Source organism: Pteropus alecto, unplaced genomic scaffold (assembly GCF_000325575.1).
Source record: "Pteropus alecto unplaced genomic scaffold, ASM32557v1 scaffold11, whole genome shotgun sequence".
Lineage (NCBI taxonomy): Eukaryota > Metazoa > Chordata > Mammalia > Chiroptera > Pteropodidae > Pteropus > Pteropus alecto.
This window is the reverse complement of record NW_006431956.1, coordinates 13,101,796-13,110,432: the sequence shown is the minus strand read 5'-3', so window position 1 is coordinate 13,110,432 and position 8,637 is coordinate 13,101,796.

Below are 8,637 nucleotides of genomic sequence, written 5' to 3'. Positions count from 1 at the left end.
CTGATGTGCAATGTAGTCAGTACCGCCCCTGTTGTAGACTGGCCTCGCTTACCAAGTACCACCTTCCTAGCCTCCAGCTCAGACTCTCCTGCCTGCACGTCCTGAGGTGCTGAGGAGGGAGTCACCGAATGGCGCAATTCCCAGCATGAGACAAGGCATGCAAAATTAAATGTGAAATCATGGGACTGTCTCTGGCCCCAAAGTCACACTATGTAGATTATGGGTGATTTTTCCAGTTAGAATGTCCACTGTGATCATGTGACATTTTATTCCTTCCTGGAAATGACTGGCCTAGAAGATACTGAACTCCTTGACTCAGCTTAAAGGGCCTTCCTTTTACTAGCCCCCACCGGCCCTCCATCCTCCTTACGTATCTGCTTCATCCTCAAGTAACTTTTCTTTTCTTCAGATGCTGTGATGATCTTCCTCTGCTTTTCTTTGTTCCCCTTTTTCACGAGTCTGAGCTCCTCGATTTGCTTTGAAGATCTTCTAAGATAGGCAGAAAGAATAAGACTAATGCTAGAGAAGATGGGAATGAGCATTTGGGGGAACTTTCAGACGTGTTTATCATTCGCCCTCATAATTCTGCGAGCTAAAGGGTATGCTTTTACTTTAACCGGCGAGTAAATGAAGCTCAGCCCGAAGTCCATGGCTGCATGGCCAGTAAGAGAAGGGGTCAGAGATAACACTTGTTTTGGCTGGTTCTTTATTTCATGTGTGTTACATAGCATCTTTCTGCCTTGTCTTTGTCTCTACGCTTAATATAGCTTATTTAATATGATTTTCACATGGATCGGCTTGGCTTGTTTGCTCCTAACAGCACTGTGAGATAAACTTGGCAGGTATTTTTATTGTTCGCAAATAATAAAATTCAGAAAGGCTAAGCAACTCTCCTGGAATGACACAGCTGGCACCATGGATCCGCGAGTGGAAATAAGTGGGTTTTTAGCACAAGGGGATGGGGAAGTCAGCATTGTTTTCTGAACACCCACCTCCTTCCTTCTCGCCTTTTTAACATTTCCCATTGTTAAACATTAATCCTTTGGGGGAGAAACACTGAGATACCGATATAATTATCCAAATAAGTGGTTTCTGTCATGCCAAGGTTTATCTGGTGAATAGCAAAGCTTCTGAGCTTTGTCCTTCAATCTTGTTATTCTAAAAGGTGTTTGACCTTTGGTAATATAAACACTGAAACTCATTATTACGAGACTTCTGAGTCTTGGCCTTCGTAGTGAGCAATGAAATGGAAAAAAAAAAAAGAATTTAATAGAATCAGGAATTTTGAGCTTTTTGCTATTGGTTTCTTTTCAAAGCCATAGGTGTTTTGTGGCTTCATGTCTATCTATAGCGCCTTAAGTGAATTTTGGTACATCCATATCATGGGAGATTCATCAGCCATAAAAAAGAATGAGAATGCTTTTGATGTAGTGATGTGAAAGATATATCATTAAGCAAAAGAAGCAAGAGTGGCTAGTACGCTTTCACTGCATTTTATTTTATTTTTTAAATTACAGTTGGCATATAATATCATATTAGTTTCAAGTGTACAATATAGTGATTAGACATTTATGTAAGTTACGAAGTAATCACCCCAATAAATCTAGTACCCATCTGACACCTTACATGGTTATTACAATATTATTGACTATATTCCCTATCCAGTGGTCCCCAACCTTTTTGACACCAGGGACCGGTGCTCCTATGAGAATATAATGCCTGATGATCTGAGGTGGAGCTGAGGCGGTGATGCTAGCGCTGGGGAGCGGCTGCAAATACAGATAAAGCTTCGCTTGCCCACCACTCACCACCTGCTATATGGCCTGGTTCCTAATAGGCCATGGACCGGTACCAGTCCGTAGCCCGGGAGTTGGAGACTCCAGCCCTATGCTATACTTTACATCCCCATGACTATTTTGTAACTACCGATTTGTACTTTTTAATCCCTTCCCTTTTTCACCTACACCCCACTTCCTCTCATATGGCAACCATCAAAATGTCCTCTGTATCTATGACTCTTTCTGTTTGTTTGTTGTTTTGTTCTTTAGATTCCACATATAAGTGAAATCATATGGCATTTGTCTTTCTCTGTCGGACTTACTCCACTCAGCACAATACCCTCTAGGTCCATCCATGTTGTCGCAGGTAGCAAGATTTCATTCTTTTTTATGGCTGAGTAATATTCCATTGTATATATGAAACGCTTCTTTTTTATCCACTCATCCATGATTGGAAATCCAGTTTGTCTTCATATCTTAACTATTGTAAATAATGCTGCAATGAACATATGGTTTCACTGAACATATGGTTTCACGCATCCATTCGAAGTAGTGTTTTGGGTTTCTTCGGATAAATACTCAGAAGTGGGATTACTGGGTCCTTCCTTGCCTCTTGTTATAGCTATTATCTTAAAGTCTGTTTTATCTTGTATGAGTATTGCCACACCTTTTGTCTGTTTGCGTCCCTTTTCATGAAGCATCTTTTTCCATCTCTTTACTTTCAATCTGTGTGTGTCTTTCTATCTGAAGTGAGGATTTTGCAGGCAGCGTGAGTAAGGGTCTTGTTTTCTTATCTATTCAGCTACCCTATCTTTTGATTGGAGCACTTAATCCATTTACATCTAAAGTAATTGTTGATAAATATGTAGCTATTGCCATTTTATTATTCATACATATATATTTTTTATCTTCTTCTTAAAGAAGCCCCTCTAACACTTTCTGTAATACTGGTTTGGTGTTAACGAACTCCTTTAGCTTTTCCTTGTCTAGGAGAAGCTCTTTATCTGTCCTTTGAGTCTAAATGATAGTTTTGCTGGGTAGAGTAATCTTGGTTGTAGGTCCTTGCTTTGCATCACTTTGAATATTTCATGTCAATCTCTTCTGTTGAGAAATCAGCTGCCAGTCTTATGGCAGCTCCCTCGTAGACAACTAACTGCTTGTCTCTTGCTGCTTTTAAAATTCTCTTTTTGTCTTTAACCTTTGGCATTTTAATTATGATGTGTCTTGGTCCTTGGGTTCATCTTCTTTGGGACGCTCTGCTCTTCCTAGGCTTGTATGTCTATTTCCTTTGCCAGTTTAGAGAAGTTTTCTGTCATTATTTCTTCAAGCAGGTTTTCAATTCCTTGCTCTCTCTTCTCCTTTTGGTATACCGATGATGCGAATGTTGGTATGCTTGATGTTGTCCCGGAGGCCCTTTAAACAATCCTCATTTTTTGGGATTCTTTTTTCTTGTTGCTGTTCTGATTGGGTGTTTTCTGCTACCTTATCTTCTAAATCACTGATTCAATTCTCTGCTTCATCTAATCTACTGTTATTCTTCATTTCTGACAAGTTCTTTTCTCTGTTTTCCATCTTTTTGTGTAAGTTCTCACTTAGTGTCATTTACTCTTCTCTTAAGTTCATAGAACAACCTTAAAACCAGTATTTTGAACTCCGAATCTAGTGGATTGCTTCTCTCCATTTTGTTTAGTTCTTTTTTGGAGCTTTGTTCTGTTCTTTCATTTCAGACATGTTTCTTTGTCTCCTCAATTTGGCTGCCTGTGTTTGTTTTTATTTATTAGGTAGGGCTTCTACGTTTCCCAGTCTTAGGTCAGTGGCCTTATGTAGTAAGTGTCCTGTGGGGCCCAGTGGCACAGTCTCCCTGGTCACCTGAGCTAGGTACTCCAGGTGTATCCCTTTGTATGGGTTGTATGTTTCCTCCTATTGTAGTTGAGCCTTGTTCGCTGTTTGCACATCAATGGGAGGGATTGACCTTGGGCTGATTGGTTGTGAGGACTGGCCATAACTACCGTGGAGGAGCTGTTGTGCAAGGGCTGACCCTACAGAGACTGCCCAGTATGCCCTTTGGGTGTGTCATCCTCAGATGCGGCCCCCGGTGGTACTCCAGATTGTCTGAAGCTGGCCACTGGGCATGCCAGCCCAGGGTCTCCTGGGATGGCCCTGCCTCAGGCCAAGTTCCTCTGCAGGCTATCCCCTGCTCGGGACCACCTGGCATGAGCCACCAAGCAATCCACAGATGGCTGGACTTTGAAGTACCTTGAGAGGCCAAGTCATAAACTGAAACTGGCTGCCACTAGTGTCAGGCTTGGGGCTGCTAAGCAAGAGGTATGGGGCATGTTGAGGCCAGATGCTGCTTGTTTGGGTTTAGTAAACCTTTGAGAGATTTTTAAAAAGTTCACAGCGTGAGCCAAGATAGGTAGTTTGTATGGAAAAGCCACAGGAGGCAGCTTGGGTGGGCTCAAACATTGGATGCGGAAGGGTCTCAGGGAATCACCAGTGCAGAGTGAAAGGTGTCAGCCAAGTTGATGGAAACTGAGATATGGCAGCTGCCTGCATCCACACACAGGGAGCAGGGAGAGCTCAACAAAGGAACAATGGCTTTTGCCCCACTTTTGTCTGGGAGAAAGATGCCCCTCCATCCCTTGTCCTGAAGCCAGACAACTCGGTTCCTCCCTGTATGTCCCTAATGCCTTTCAAGCTGCCACTCCAGCTCTGGAACCCAGAGCAAGTGAGTCCGTCAGAGAGTAAGGCTGCTCGTGAACCCTTTAAGATGAACGCCTGGGACTTCCACAACCCTTGGTCTCGCTCAGCCACAATCTCCGCAGGTTTTCACAGACAGAAGTTGTGGGGACTTCACTTCTTGGCACTGGAACCCTAGGCTGGGGAGCCTGATGTGGGGCCAGGACCCCTCGCTCTTTTGCAGCTGAGACATCCCTTTGAATTTTTAACCTCCCCACACAGGTGTGGGATCAGCTCATTCTTTGTCTCTGCCCCTCCGACCAATCTCAAAGTGGCCTCTTCTGCGTGTCCCTAGTTGTAAAACTTCTGTTCAGCTAGACTTTAGGCGATTCTCAATGATGGTTGTTCTGTAGTTTAGTTGTAATTTTGATGTGGTCATGAGTGGAGGCAAGCGCAGGTTTACCTACTCCACCATCTTGACTGGAAATCCCACTTGCATTTTAAACAAGAAGATAGTGAATATACGTGAGTATATTTGTTTGTGCAGGTGTCAAATATTTCCAAATAGATACACAAATAAGTGATGACATTCGTTGCATTGAGAAAGGAGTTAAATGGCAAATGGATAGAATTTTTTATTGTATACTCTTTTAAATCTTTTGATTTCCTCCCAATCACAGGGCATAAATTCTGAGACTCCCAGTGGCTGCCTGAAACTGGGGACAGTACCGAACCTTATATACTATGTTTTTCCTGTATATACATACTTTTGCTAAAGTTTAACTTATAAAAGTAAGAGATTAACAACAATAACTAGTAATAAAAATAGGACAGTTATAACAATATGCTGTAATAAAACATATGTGAATGTGGTCTCTCAAAATATCTTCTCATCTGTACTCACCTTTTCACTTAAAGAAAGCACCTTTTGGCTTCTTTTTGGCATATCCAAATTGTCAGCATCACCATTTTTGTGCTTTGGGGCCATTGTTAAGTAAAATAGGGTGACTTGAACACAAGCACTGTGATACCTCAACAGTCCATCTGATAACTGAGAGGGCTACTAAGTGACTAACAGGTGGGTAGCAGATACAGGGTGGAGATACTAGACAAAGGGACAATTCACGTCCCGGGTGGGACAGAGTGGGATGGCTCGAGATTTCACCAAGCTACTAGGAACAGAGCACAATTTAAAACTTTTGGTTTGATTGCTTCTGGAATTTTTTCATTTAACATTTTTGGACTATGGGTAACTGAGACCCTAGAGAGCGAAACCACGAATGCGGGGAGGGGAAACTATTGTATATGAACATGTATGGAGAATGTTTAAAAAATTAGTGAACTTATTTTAAAGAAAAATTTGGAGCTTATGATCTCTTCATATAAGCTTTGCAGAGCTCTCCAGAGACCCTGGGTATTAGCTTATGCCATCTTCAAAAACAGTAAGAACCCCCCTGGGAGACAGGCCCAGTGAAGGCTGGCAGGGGCAGCCAAGCATAGGGTGCCCTGCACATAGGTCAGGTCCCGAGTGAGCCTCTTCTGCAACTGTCTAAGTCACACATGCAGTGCAGTGTGATGAGACGGCATTGGGTGCAATGTTATTCCCTGCATGAAATCGATATCGAACAAAATTTAGAGAGATTTGGTAATATAAAGGAAATTAAAAATTACTAAATACTCACTAAAACCACCACATTGTCCATAGTCCCACAGCATACAGATGACTATTGCCAACAATTTGGTCTCTCTTTCTTCCGTGTATTTCTAGTTTTGCATCTTGTATTTTTCCCTTGACCGAATCTCATCGTAATTTCCCCATATCTTTACTGATAGGCTTTAATGGTGCCTGATGGTTTGCTGTATGACAGTCTGATAATTTCATTCTCACTTGGGCATTACTCCCGCAAACTCGCAGTTCAGCATCTCTTAGAATCCCTTTGTAAGCTTTCAGTGGCCTAACTGTATTCCTTGCTTGCCAGGCCATGATTTTGATTTCCTCAGCATTTTTCTACCTTAGTTCAATAATACCTTAGCTTTCACTCACATCAGTGATCTTGAAGATGTTGGGGTATGGCAGTGACATTTTCATTGTTGTTCCCTTAAAATCCTATCTAGAGCAAAAAGTCATCCTTAGCTGGGTTAACCTGTGCTTGAAGAAGCTGATGCCTGACCATGACTGGTTCAGGCAGGAAGGTGGCTAATATTAGTCGAGAAATATCAGTTATTTGGGAAAGCTGCCTAAAAGTCTGGGGGTACAATTTCCATGCTTGTGCCTTTCAAGAAATAAGCACTCTGCACGTGTCCCATCATGCCTCGGGTTTTGCCACCGTTAAGACCTCACTGGAGGTTTGAGCCTATTTTTGTCACATGGAAAGTAACACCCCACTTTTCACTTCAGTCCCCAGGCATCCAACCAGAGAAGCTGGTAGCACAGAGCTATGAGTATGGGCCCTGGAGCCCGATGGCCTCGAGCCCAGTGGCTCTGCCACTCACGAGTTGTTTGGGCAAGTTACCTAATCTATCTCTGCCTCCATTTCTGCATATGCAAAAAAGAAATTATAATAATACTACCTCACTAGGTTATGGTGAATATTCAGTGAGTTAACAAGTATAAACACATACATAGTGCCAGGCACACAGTACTAGGTCTTGATAAGTTATTTAGCAATAGTAGGTGCTCAGTAAACATTGGTGGAATGGATGAGTGAATATCATCAGTGTGAGTGGGAGATCCGTTAATCAAGTCAGAGTCATTCTTCTTGGCTTCCCCCACCCCTACCCCATCTTCTAGATTTATAGTGGACGAATATTAATAAATATATCAACAAATACTGAATTTGACTCACCATTGACACTAAATGATGCAATGCTCGTCTGTTCAGCTGTTCTCACATCTCATGGAGGCAGATGGGATTTGGCCTGGTTACAATCTGTAGCAAATGCTCACGGCTATAAAGTGGGAGCTAGAAAATGAGTCATTACAGTGTAGCCCAAAGAGAAAAGGCTGTGAAGGGGCAGAGCAAGACCACAGTGCTCAAAGGGGGCGTTCACACAAGCCAGTCTCTGCTGGTTCCCCTCTGCGAAGTCCCTCTGAGACACGGGTAAGACCCGCAGCGAGGCCAGAGTGCAGGGGCTGGGTGACAGCCGGCTTTCCCCGTCTCTCCTCCATTCTCACTGGCCCTGCTGAGAAGCCAGAGATCTTCCCTCACCTGGAAGGAAAAATAAGCCGGATCTCTTATATGATACAGTCACGCCACCATCTGCTCCTGCCTCTCAAATCAGTGGATCTTATTTATGGTTTTCCCCTCTTCAGAACAGAGAGACTGGACTGTTTCCATACCCAGGAATTTGATTTTCCCGATGAAGACTTATAATGGACCCCTGATTTTCTGGATCCATATTTCATAGATCAAGGTTCTACAAGTTAATTATGACTTTTTTTCAATTTGGGACCTTGTTTAGATGATAACCTTAAAAAACAATGACGACAAAGTATGAGCATATCCTGGTCCATCTTGATGACCACCTTTCTACTTGGCCCTACCTTTGAGCTTGAAGGCTGAATCTGAATTTACATCTGTGTTTAAGACTGTGGTGGCATCAAACAGGCTGTTTTAATTGCTTCACACTAAAGAAAATACACAGATATCATGCTTGTGCCAAGAGAAGACAAATAACCACAAAACGAGCAAGATAATCAATGCTATAGCGGTAATTTAACTAAACGGGAGGGAGAACTGAATCATCACATGCCACACAGTGGACTGAACTTAGGGACCAACGTCATGTCAACTTTGTGAGTGGCGAAGACGTGATATCATCTCTCACGTTAAATTAAGGTTAATTTGAAGTTCATTGATTTATAGATTTAAATTAAATTTTCTTTTGATTTTGTAGTTATATAAGCACAACACACGTAAAGAGTTAATACCAACTTTATATTTGTAACAATTTAAGCAATTTCATATTAATAATAACTTAAGCTGAGATAGAGGGCCTGTAAATGCTTTCACGGGTGGTGATTTTGTTTTATTTTTCCATGAAAATGGTGGCGACTTTATAGATAAGTCTATATATATGCATATGTGTATATTTGTAAATATGTACACACCTATAAATACATGAATATATTAAAAGTCAAGTCTGAGAAACACTATTCCAGATGATTATCGAATACATG